This window comes from Leuciscus leuciscus (genome assembly GCF_965113295.1).
Source record: "Leuciscus leuciscus genome assembly, chromosome: 1".
In the NCBI taxonomy this organism is placed as follows: Eukaryota; Metazoa; Chordata; class Actinopteri; order Cypriniformes; family Leuciscidae; genus Leuciscus; species Leuciscus leuciscus.
In genome coordinates, this window is record NC_138725.1 from 33,527,605 (window position 1) to 33,540,419 (window position 12,815).

At 37.3% G+C, this 12,815-nt stretch overlaps 1 protein-coding gene across 1 annotated transcript in view; it reads left to right on the forward strand.

Annotated features, from left to right (window-relative positions):
* The first annotated feature begins 854 nt into the window (after window positions 1-854).
* The window catches only part of LOC309477878 (E3 ubiquitin-protein ligase TRIM69-like), a 36,450-nt gene continuing 24,489 nt past the window's right edge, over window positions 855-12,815 (forward strand). Inside the window, exon 1 of the mRNA XM_082141363.1 lies at window positions 855-977. The gene's annotated coding sequence lies outside the window, so the exon portion shown is untranslated. The remainder of the gene's footprint in view (window positions 978-12,815) is intronic.

Sequence of the window (12,815 nt, forward strand, 5' to 3'; positions counted from 1 at the left end):
GTTTTACAACTGGTTCTTATAATGTCTATTCATATGATGGTTTGTGTGTGTCATGAAATTCAATAGCAGTATGAATATCAATATGATGTAATAGAAGAATAACGTACACATAGCCTATATGAATTGCATATGGCAAATATTGTATTTTCCTGAAATAATTTGTATTCTTTATATTAATTGTATGACTGGGTATTTAACCCTCAGTTTGTGTTCAAAACCCTATAACACTTGTGATGTTCCCAGACAAAAATGGCTGGCCTATAAAAAATAGCTTATACATAACTTGTTATGCTATATTATCACCCAATATTGGATTCAAACTTGTTTTCTTTCAATTAGGACTATTCAATTTCAGTTTTGTATTTCTATTTGCATCTGATTAATCATAGGCCTCATTTATCTGAGAGTAGGTATCTTTTTTTTTTGTTGTAAAAACCAACAACAACAACAACAACATTATTTATGAATAATTTTCACAATATTACTGTAAATAAAATATGAAAATTTCGTACAAAATGTTATACTTGTAATGTTCCCGGTCAGAAATGGCCGGCCATTGAAAGTGAATGGGAGAGACTGAAAATAAGAGAAAAATTACGTTTTCAGGAGCATGTTCATTATGTTCATATGTGCAGATGTGCATGCAAACATCGAGCCCTTGGACATGTGCACGTGTGGATACATGCATACACACACACTACCCACACATACCCACATACCCACACACTCACACACTCACGCACACACACACATATACCCACACACTACCCACACACACACACACTACCCACAACCCCCTCCCCGTTACTTTTAACACACTGCTGGTGGTTGGCATATTTCCGAGCGGTGTTAATTTAACATTGGGGAATTTACTGTGCAGACATTGCTTTTGTGTGTCTATATAAAGGCATGCAGAGACGGTTCACTTACTGAGAACTCAGGAAATGGACAGATGCCACACAGAGAGCGACATCAAGGTTTGACTTTATTAATTAATAAGATACATGTTATTAGTTTGTTTTCAATCAATGTCTATATATTTTTTAAAGTTCAGAATCAGAATTATAGAGTAAAATACTGCACACTAAAATTGTACTGTAGGTACAACCTTTTATAAAATAAACACATGTATAAAAACACAACAGGATCAACACATTTTACAAACCAAATAAATGTATAAACTTATTACAGCTGTAATTTATAATGTGAGGAACAGTCTAGTGTTCAATTTGAATTTACATAGACATGATTTTAATATAATTTACAGAGTTAGGTGTTCTTCAAAATGTTTAAAAATTTAACTTTTTTTATTTGCAAATGTATTATCAAAGGTCTGACTGTACAATATATCGTCACCTTCCTAAAATAATTGGCTAAGTAATTTTTTGACAAAAATGATTTTTTTTTAAAGTCATTTGCATTTTTTTTTGGCATACTGGCCACCTCTGGTAAAATCGCCCACATCCTCGGTTGAATAGATCATGCAGTTCTACCCCTGTAGTGTAATGGCCTAGACTAGAGTGTGACTAAGTCGAGTTTCACTCTCGCGCATTGCATTTTGGGATTGACAGCATTGAGAGCGACCGAGAGCGTCAAAAGGTTGATATTTTCACTTGATATTTGCATAAAGTAGAACTGCCCAACCTTTTGACGCTCTCGGTTGCTCTCAATGCTTTCTCCGGTCCGCTGTCAATCCCAAAGTGCACTGCGCGAGCGTGAAGCTCGACTTCCATTGGAATGAATTGAAAAGGCTCGCTCCGCTCCGCTCGCACCGTGCCAGTGGACACGCACCGTAAGTGCTGTCACCACGCGTTTTCGAACCTGAAAAACGCGTTAGGTGTAATCGTATAGTCAAAAGACAATGTACGGAGCCCCTAAAGGGACGTGGTGGTTGAAAAATGTTAGGATGGGAGAATTTTTTTTCCGAATCTTTTGCGTTCCCTCGCAAAACTTTTGCATTCCCCCGAGAAACTTTTGTGTTCCCTCGCAAAACTTTTGCATTCCCCCGAGAAACTTTTGTGTTCCCTCGCAAAGTTATTTGCGTTCCCACACAAAACCTGTTTTGAGCTCGGACTGACACTTCCTGTTTAATGTCCCGCTGGCAGTGTTTCAGATCTCCGTACGTTAATGAAGCGTTTCATAGTGTTTGAACTTGGACTCAAATATAAAGAAATGCAGTCAGTGCTTAAAGGGATAGTTCACCCAAAAATGAAAATGCTGTCATCATTTACTCTTCCTCAAGTTGTTCCAAACCTGTATGACTTTCTTTCTTCTACTGAACACAAAAGAAGATATTTTGAAGAAAGTCGGTAACCAAACGACTGATGGACCCCATTGACTTCCATAGTAGGAAAAAAAAAATATGGATGTCAATGGGGACCAGCAACTGTTTAATTACCAACCTTCTTTAAAATATCTTCTTTTGTGTTCAGCAGAAGAAAGAAAGTCATACAGGTTTGTAACAACTTGAGGAAGAGTAAATGATGACAGCATTTTCATTTTTGGGTGAACTATCCCTTTAACTCAAGGAGTTCAGTGAAGTTGGCAATATATTCACATAGGCTATTCAAACTTCCCAGATCAATATTCTTGAGCTAAATGTTGTTAAAACACAAATGACACCTATACAATCACAGTAACCTAGACAATGAGCTACAACCCAATTCTCCTCGAAACAAGCTTTATATAGGCTAAATGGATCTCTATATGAGCAGGCGGCTGAGAGACAAGTTCAAGGGACCGTCTGCAAAGTGCAATATAACCCAAAAAACGACTACAGCATCAACTCATAGTCAAAAATACAAAAATAGTCATTTACTTAAATGTTACAAACTGTAGTGCCACTGGTCATACTACACTGCTTTTGCACATTTTATATTATGAAAAATATTCAATAACTTCACTGTAACACACCAAATTTAGTTCACACATCACTGCTCTAATGTTGGTTATAGACCTACAACACTTAGTTTGGGAAGTAATTGCACATAAAAAACAAGTAGGCCTATTCTTTACACAAATTATATGCTTTTGCATTATAATTGCTTACTGAATTTGATGGCATTACACTGTATAACAGTGTGAAGTTATTTAATATTTTTTTCTAAAAAGGGAGAAGTTATTGATTTTATTTCATAATAAATAATTGTAGCGTATGGACAAACTCACGATGACTTCTCATTTTTAAAATTCAGAACTGCCTTTTAACCATTAACCTCTTAGGTGTAAATTACAGCATAGCACCAGGACTGAATTGATCTCTTTTGACACATTTGTTACCGAGTGATGTTGAACAGAAACATCTCAAAACTCAGGGAGATGCTTTCAAAGAGATTCTTATCGCACCTCTCTCTCTCCAAGCCAGAAACCCAGGTGGCAGAGGAAGACCACTACACACACACATACACACACACACAAACATTCCTCGCATTTAATTCAGAATATAAGTGACTCAAAATCTGTATATGATGTTTTAAAGTATGCATGATTAACCCTTTTAATCCTATGTTTTTCTTGTGTGTAGCTTTGAAGTGTATTTTAAAGAATGTTCCCCAATAGAACCATTGTACTGTAACCCAAACCTCCTGCTAGATCGATAAGAGTTTACGACCAAAAGGAATTTTTAGAGAGCTGCTAAGCTTACTCCATTTCTTTTGAGGATTTTATATAAACCATGTAATCCTATATATTCTATATAGATATACCCACTTGAGAAATATATATATGTGTGTGTATCTAATTTTCTCATCTAATGACTTTCCTGCTATGTGGTTTTGCCTTTGTGTTCATGTAAAGTTTCAAATCAATGTTTTAGGCTTGGTTGCATACTATGGTTAGACAAATCATACGTGTTCCGTGTTTTAGTCTCCAAAGAGTCCAATCCTCGTTCCCCATTTGTTAATGTACATTACATTTTGGGTTAACTTTATTTTGTAGCTTGTTAGTTGAACTTTTAATTCTTGTTTTAAAGAATAAGAATGTATCTATATGTTTGTAGCTCTAAAGTGTATAAATTTTGGTATCAAATTAAACCTCTCTGTGTGCTTAGGCTAAATATATGCATTAGGTTATGATAAAATGTATACTGTGTTTACCTTCGTTTACAGTAGAACTTACAAAATCCTAATGGTGCGTTCACACCGGACGCGAATAGCGCGTCAGGCGCGAGTGATTTCAATGTTAAGTCAATGCAAAGATGCGTTACGCGCGTAAAAATTCCTGCGGCGCGGTAGACGCGAATACGCCTCATTCGCGCGTCAAGTTCGCGCAAATGACGCGAATTGAGCGTCTGGCGCGTTAAGCGCGAATGTTTTATGTAGTGCTTTTTGTGCATTCTCGCGTTTGACGCTAATTCACGTCTGCCGCCCGAGTTGAAAAATCTGAACTTCTGCGTCAATTCGCACCGCATTAACCAATCAGGAGCCTGCTTGCTGCTGTCACGTGGTAAAGTGACAGTTTATAATGTTATTTTATGTTTGGCCTCAATAAATTATTTTGTAATGTGACTAAAATGCTTGGTGTGCAAAGCAAATCTTTCACATAAAAACTCGATTTCAATATATGAGAGATACTCATTTTGTATTGAATGCTATTTATTCCATATCTATTCTAGATTATATGAAACATTATTATTCTAATGTAAAGACAACAAACACAATTTAGTGTATAAAAACTTTTTTTTTAAATCACAGGACAGGTTTCACTTTTGGAGGCTGGCTCCATTTATTATCAAAACAAAAATAAATGACAGATTAGGTGGGTGCGGGCGAGGGTGAACCTCGCGCCGGGCTGTAGAGCGCGGGCTCGACAGGCATAGACCACTCGAGGCCGAGGCCGAGGCCTTATACGGCCTACGCTGTCCTCGTCAGCGTCCTCACCGTTAGGTCCATCAAACCTAGCTCCTGGAGCAAATTGTGAAACTCCTGAAACCCTCCGGAGGGTCTGGTGGACCCGAGTACAGCGACGATGTCCCCTACGCAGCTGTTTCTGCTCTCCAGAGCATATACGAGCGGTGACTCTCTCGATTAATGCTAATGCTAATGCTCGATAAACATCTAACAAAGATGGCCGCCAACGGGTTTCGAAACTTTTGCCTCCGGATTTCGCCTCTGACACGCATACATTTCGCTTCAAACTTTTGTTTTTACGCACGTCAGTTCACTCTTGACGCGCGAATTAACACAAAGTGGTCAAGCGTATAACTAGAATTTGACGCGCTATTCGCGTCCGGTGTGAACGCACAGTAACACTGCCATAAAACATGCAAATTAACCTGTGAGCTGAGACAAAGAAAGTTTTTCCCGCTCAGAATGTCTTGGTTCCAATTGGTTTGACTGTTCAAAGAAGGTTGGACTTTGAAACTCCTTAAAGAAGGAGACACACACCGGAATTTTTGCTTTAGCCTTTTTGTCCTTGTATGAGTCTCGTCTCTTCGTCTCTCCGTTTTGTTTTACTTTTACTCTGTTTTTGTATTAGTCGCACCTCTGACTTCTTGCTTTGTTTAGTCTCGTGCTCGTTCAGTTCCAACTACGAGTGAAACGAACTTTAAGCTAAGTTTCCAGCAACTCTTACGGCGCTGATCCACTTGTCCGACACGACTGTCGCGTGGTGTCGCGACGCCTCCCCACATTGGTACGTTGATGGGGGTTTACCGCTATGGGCGTGGTTTTGACCCAGCGGGAAATGTAGCGTATCAGAACAGAGGACCTGCGAGAGACTTCCCTCCGTCTCCATATGCTCTACTTCTATTGGATAGACGAGTCGCGTCTGACGGAATTCATTTGCATAAAGATGGGCATCGGCCAGCTTTTTGACGCGCAGCATTTTTTCAAATGAAGCGCCGCCTTCCCGGAATGCTTTGCGGGCGCGACAAAGTCGCTTGACGTCACCCATAGGAATATAGTGGAGCGCGGCGCAACAGAAGTGTCGCACGGACAAGTGGATCAGCGCCGTTACACGCAGACCGTTTGAACTTCCCGCAACTGCGCGGTTCCGGAAGAACCGCCAGAACACTTCCAGCTAAGAGGACACAAACCAAAAATGGACAAACACACGCGTCCGTCCCGGTTCAGCCACAAAGTTCAATGCAAGCATTCTTTTACTAAGATCTAAATGCGTATTATCTGTCCTGCGTAAGGATTTTGATTATTTTGCTGGTTCTCACGGTTCATTGTTTGTGATATGTTTGCCACGCTGTGATCTGTTTTTCTTTCTTTCTTTATTTTACTGTCATTTACTGTTCATGTATGTATTCTTTGTTTGATGTAGTTGTGACGTTACTTGTAGAGTTTCATTTATTAAAACCCCATTATACGCTTTATTGTCTCTGTTTGCTGCTCACAGAACAAGCCTCTTTAATGTGTTCGATCTTAGCTACGAGCTCTATAATTTGTGAGTGACCTACGAGTTAATAATGTGCGTTTTTTCCCCACGCACCTATCACCTTCAGGTGTGCGATGGTGTTTGCGCTCTGATTTATAATAAATAATAATACAAATTATGCCTTTTTTTAATCAAACTAAGTAATGTAGTAACCAGCAGGAGAGCAGTGATGTGTGAACTGAATTTGGTGACAGTACAGTGCGTCACAGTGAAGCTCCCAGCCAGCACAGCCATGTGGGGCCCAAATGGGTTTGACCTGGGCTATCTAACTGGGGCCCAGCCAGTTTTGCACCCAGTTTCCATGTAGGCCCCACATGGTTTTGCCCAGATGAAATGAACACTGCTTAGTGTGCACACTACAGGCTGTTTAATGTAACACTTAACCAGTGTTGGAGGTAATGAGATAATTAAGTGATTGAATAATGATTGTGCATTATTGATGAACACCTGCTGTTAACAAGCATAATCACTGGAGGAAAGAGAAACACAATAGACCCTTTTACTGTTTGTACACAATGATGCCGTATGCGCGCGCACATTGGCAACGGAAGTATGGCGAGAATCAACAGCGTGTCAAGCTACGCGAGCGGATTAAACAACAGACGCAAGCATTTTTTATTATGTCCTCGCTCCAATCAACACGTTTAATCGCCTGCAGCCACTCTTCTGAAACGGCCGTGATCCTGTCGGAATAATATAAAACTTAAGCCCCTTGGTGGAATATCGATTAGGGCAACCGTAAACGCAACAACCAGACATTTTGATGCTGGGAAACTGTTTTGATAAACTTTCGGAGTTGCTAACACGTTAGAGCCAGTGGGGAGAAACACCACTTCCGTTGCCAAAATGCGCGCGCAGCTATTTGATCACGTGGGCTGTAAAAGGGTCTATAACTACTTCCAGCCACAACCTTGGATGAAATCAACTGAAGATAAAATACATCAAATCTCTCAAGATCTGATTAAACAACTCCACAAACAGCATTACCAGCTTCACTTATTAGTAACCAGACTGACTTTATTTCTGTCAGATGTCTTCAGAAATTCTTATTGAGAATTAACAGAGGTTAAGATGTTGATTATTTATTTGAAAGTAATAGTTTGGTTTGATGTTACCATTATGGCGATCAGTGTGTGCTTTAGTCGGCCTCTTGACTTTTTAACATTAGTTTTTCTCTGACAGCTGTGTCTGTTTGTTATGGCGAGAACAGCAAGAGAAAATGTAGTCAGATGCTTTAAGCTGATTGATGTTAAGAATATAATCATCATCATGTAGTGGCTTAACTCACTGATATTATGTGTGAGGTTTATACAGGTAGTATGTTATTCACTTTGTTTTATTGTTGTGATTCTGCAGTAAGAGATCCAGCACAGTTTAATCATAACAGTTCAATCAAAACATCAAATGATTTTTAAAACACCATTTACATACTTTGGCCTCCACCTAATCTTACTCACACACAGACATCAAGAATCAGCATATGAATCTCAACAATGGTGACATGCTTCATGCTGCAATGCATTCTGGGAACCATGGATAAGTTTCGTATGATGCGCTCAGAATGCATTGCAGCATGAAGCATGTCACCATTGTTGAGATTCATATGCTGATTCTTGATGTCTGTGTGCAAGTAGATCTTGCTGGAGTCCAACATGTGTAAATGGTGTTTTAAAAATTAAACTGTGCTGGAACTCTTGCTGCAGAATCACAACAATAAAACAAAGTGAATTCCATACTACCTGTATAAACCTCACACATAATATCAGTGAGTTAAGCCACTACATGATGACGTATCATCAATCAGCTTAAAGCATCTGACTACATTTTCTCTTGCTGGTCTCGCCATAACAAACAGACACCGCCGTCAGAGAAAAACTAATGTTAAAAAGTCAAGAGCCCGACTAAAGCACACACGGATCGCTATAATGGTAAGATCAAACCAAACTATTACTTTCAAATAAATAATCAACATCTTAACCTCTGTTAATTCCCAATAAGAATATCTGAAGACGTCTGACAGAAATAAAGTCAGTCTGGTTACTAATAAGTGAAGCTGGTAATGCTGTTTGTGGAGTTGTTATAATCAGCCAATTTCACCTGATCTCACGGCTTATTTTGCTACAACAAATGTGCTTTATAAAAACACAATTATAGCAGCCAGAGAAAATGTTAGACTAGAGAGTCAAGAGTCAAGAGTCCAACTAAAGCAAACGCTAACCACCATCATGGTGACTTTAAAATACAACTATTGATTAAACCAGCAATTAAATAAAGTAAATCTGGTTAGCTTTAAGTGAAGCTGGTAATAAGTGTACGGCCATGCATTTCACCTTTTTGTTTGGTTTATTCCAACCAAAATTCAACGACTGCCCAACGTTGGAGCTTGACGTCAAACAAACATTGGATTTAGACGTCAACCCGACTTTCATTTTCAACCAAAATCCAACGTCTGACCGACACTGTACACAGTAAATTCCACAGTGTTAAATCAACACTGCTCAGAGCAAATATGGTCCCACTCTACAGAGTGTTAAAGTAACACTAAAGCGGTGTTAAAGTTAATGAGATAATTAAGTGATTAATTTAGTGATGATTGAGCATTATTGAAGACACCTGATGTTAACAAGCAGAATCACTGAAGGAGAAAATCATAAATTGTAAGTTACCATTATGGTGATGGGTGTTTGCTTTAGTTGGGCTCTTGACCCTTATATGTTTACTTTAAATTTTACTGTTGTTTGTCTGCTGTTATTGATGTATAACAGTCAAATGAACAAAGTAAAAGTGTGATCTGATAGTGTTGGTTATGTTTTGACATAATCATGCTGTGATCTGAAAAATGAAACTTATTGAGATAGTTAGGTTTATCTTGTTACCAGCAGCTTTGTGATTTTAACAGCATATGATTATCAATACTTTACTTATAATCCAAAATATTTCATAAACATTGTTCTGATCAAAACACTTTCAAATTAATTTATTTAGAAACACAGACATCAATAATCAGCCTGTGAATCTCAACAATGGTGACAATAATAAAGCATGTTGCAGTGGCTGCCACCAATCACAACTCATTAATGGCTCCCATCATGCATTGCGGTATGAATAAATTATGATCTGAATTGTCTATTTAATTTACTTTCCCTAATTAAATATTCTGCTTGTCACCATTGTTGAGATGCATAGACTGAATCTTGACATCTGTGTGTGCCTAAAGGAAAGATTTTTTTGTTTTAAACAACTTTTAAGAAATCCTTTATATTATATAAAAAAATTCTGGATATTTATGCAGATTCACAGTTATTTTGTAACCAACAACATAAATCGAAGTCAGAAATAAGGATCATAATGAGTTCAGTGATCAAGTTCAAATTGATGAATTTCATAATATAACCAACACCATCAGATCACTTTTTTTTTCTTTGTTCATCTGGCAGTTATAACTCAGATACAACAGCCAAACTAACTCTAAAGTAAACATATAAGGGTCAAGAGCCCAACTAAAGCAAACACCCATCACCATAACGGTGGCTTACAATTTGTGCTTTTCTCCTTCAGTGATTCTGCTTGTTAACTGCAGGTGTCTTCAATAATGTTCAATCATCACTAAATTAATCACTTAATTATCTCATTAACTTTAACACCGCTTTAGTGTTACTTTAACACTCTGTAGAGTGGGACCATATTTGCTCTGAGCAGTGTTGATTTAACACTGTGGAATTTACTGTGTAGTCTATATCCTGTGCCTGCTGGGATCAACATCATAAAATCTTGACGTCAAATAAATGTTGAATTGACATCAAATACCAACAAAGCATGACAACAAAATAACATCAAAATGACATCAGCAGAGGTCAAAATCTTGACATCAAATTGACATCGAGACTTTTACGTCAATATGACTTTCATTTTTGACCTATTTCTTGACGTAATTTTGACATCAATGTTTGATGTCACATTGATGTTAAATTGACATCAAATGCCCACTGGGATCACTGCAACGTTTTATGTGATGGGAATAGATCTAAATACTTAAAAAACTTCTCACGATTCGTTAATCTCGATAGCTGTAATAGTAAAAACGTATAATAGTAAATGTTTTCGAGAGAGTTTCACATGTAATGCTAAATATTTCATATGCATGCATGTCAGCCAATCACAGCAGTGGGCGTTTACACTGAAGTCTCACAGCAGCCAATCACAGCAGTGGGCGTTTACACTGAAGTCTCACAGCAGCCAATCACAGCAGAGGGAGTTTACACTGAAGTCTCACACAGACACGCCCCTTCAAACAGAGCGTTCAGAGGCTAAAATCAGGCTAGGAAAAATGCCTTTTATTTCTAAATTATAACAACTTTTGAAAAAAAAAACAAACAAAAAAACATACTAACATTATAAGGGCACCCCAGGAAACATTCTAAAATAATAAAATAATCCATTCAATGGGACCTTTAAAGAGTTTCTGTTGAGTTTTGTGGGTCACCATTGTGCTGAAGAGTAGAGCCTGTGCTTCAGTTCTGGATGAGCAAAAAAATACTGATATTATTTATGTTGCATATTGCTTTACTTAACAGGCAGTGATTGTGTACATGTTAATGCATTGATGTGTGCTGTTGTTAACTAACACTTATCTGCAAAAGGATTGAATTAAATCGATGTTTTGTGAACTCATTTAAATTAATTATATTTTTCAGAAAAATATATTTTTTTAGTGGACTCAAATGAAATAAGATCACAGTATAAATATGAAATGGCAATTGATCAATTTAAGATAGAATCAGTTTACAACATCATGACGTCTTGACGTCAAATAAATGTTGAATTGACATCAAATACCAACAAACAAAGCATGACAATCAAAATAACATCAAAATAACATCAGCAGAGGTCAAAATCTTGACATCAAATTGACATCGACACTTTTACGTCAATATGACTTTCATTTTTGACCTATTTCGTGACGTAATTTTGACATCAATGTTTGATGTCACATTGATGTTAAATTGACATCAAATGCCCACTGGGTCTACAGTGATGAATCCTAAAACAAGCTATAAGCTGCAATGGCATAGCAATACCAGTGTTTCTCACAGGATTTTTGGTAAAACTGTGGTGGGTGGACCTTGGTTCTTCTAGGGGGGTCACACTTAGCTTCCTCGCGGTCAAAAATGACCGCCATAGGAAATGAATGGGAAATGCGAAAAAATAGGAAAACTCAGAGAAACTTTTGGTGGTACAAACTACAGATCAGCCACTGTGCAGAAAAAAAGTGTACAGCAATGAAGGGGTGATACTCTAGAATATCAAGAGTGCAAATAAGACTGCACTCTTACACTCCCCCCCACACACACACACGCACACAAACACACACACACACAGAAATAAACTGGCAAGACTGCAACAGCAAATTTGTAGAATATGCAAAATAAAATCAATAAATGGAACAAAAAAACTTGCACACACACACACAAACACACACACACACACACACACACACACACACACACACACACACACACACACACACACACACACACACACACACACACACACACACACACACACACACACACACACACACACACACACACACACACACACACACACACACACACACACACACACAGGGAGAGAGAAAGAGAGAGAAATGAACTGGTAAGACTGCAACAGCAAATTTTGAGAATGTGAAATAAAATCAATAAATGAAACACTCGCACACACAGACAGAAATGAACAGGCAAGACTGCATTTGTTGAAATGAAATCAATAAATCATAAATAAATTAATTATCAAATACTGAGTAACAAAAATGTTTGCATTGTGTTCCCTTCCAAACCAAATGTTATTGTTTGATTGTAATCATAATGCAAAACCTGATACTTATCTAAAAAAAAAAAAAAAAAAAAAAAAAAAGTAGTCTTTTAGAATATCTAAATATAGATCTAAATAAAAAAAAAAGAATAAGATAGAGAAATCATGTCTAAAACAACAATCGGAATCAAAAAGCCTTTCTATGTATTTATATAGGAAGTTATAGGCAGCCTACATGACATTACACACATTTATATATTTTTAAAGCCACTAGATGGCGTTCTTCTCACTTGAAATTTTTTTTTTTTTAGGCCTGCACTCTATTTTGATGGGAAATGTTGCATTTATAAAAAAATAAAAAAAAGAATATTAATTCTAATGGAAAAAATTGCTCATAAAAATGTAATAATTATTGCATAGTAACATAAAAACCTTCAAAAATTCTAAATAATAATCAAAAAATATTATTGAACAAAAATATATTTGAATGGTTTTCCTGGGGAAAAAAAAGTTACATTTTAAGGCTTCGGTCTTTTTTGACCGAGAGGAAGCTAAGTCTAACCCATTGACGAAGAAGCTCAGAGGGTAAAAAAAAAACAAAAAAAAACTAATAATATAAATTA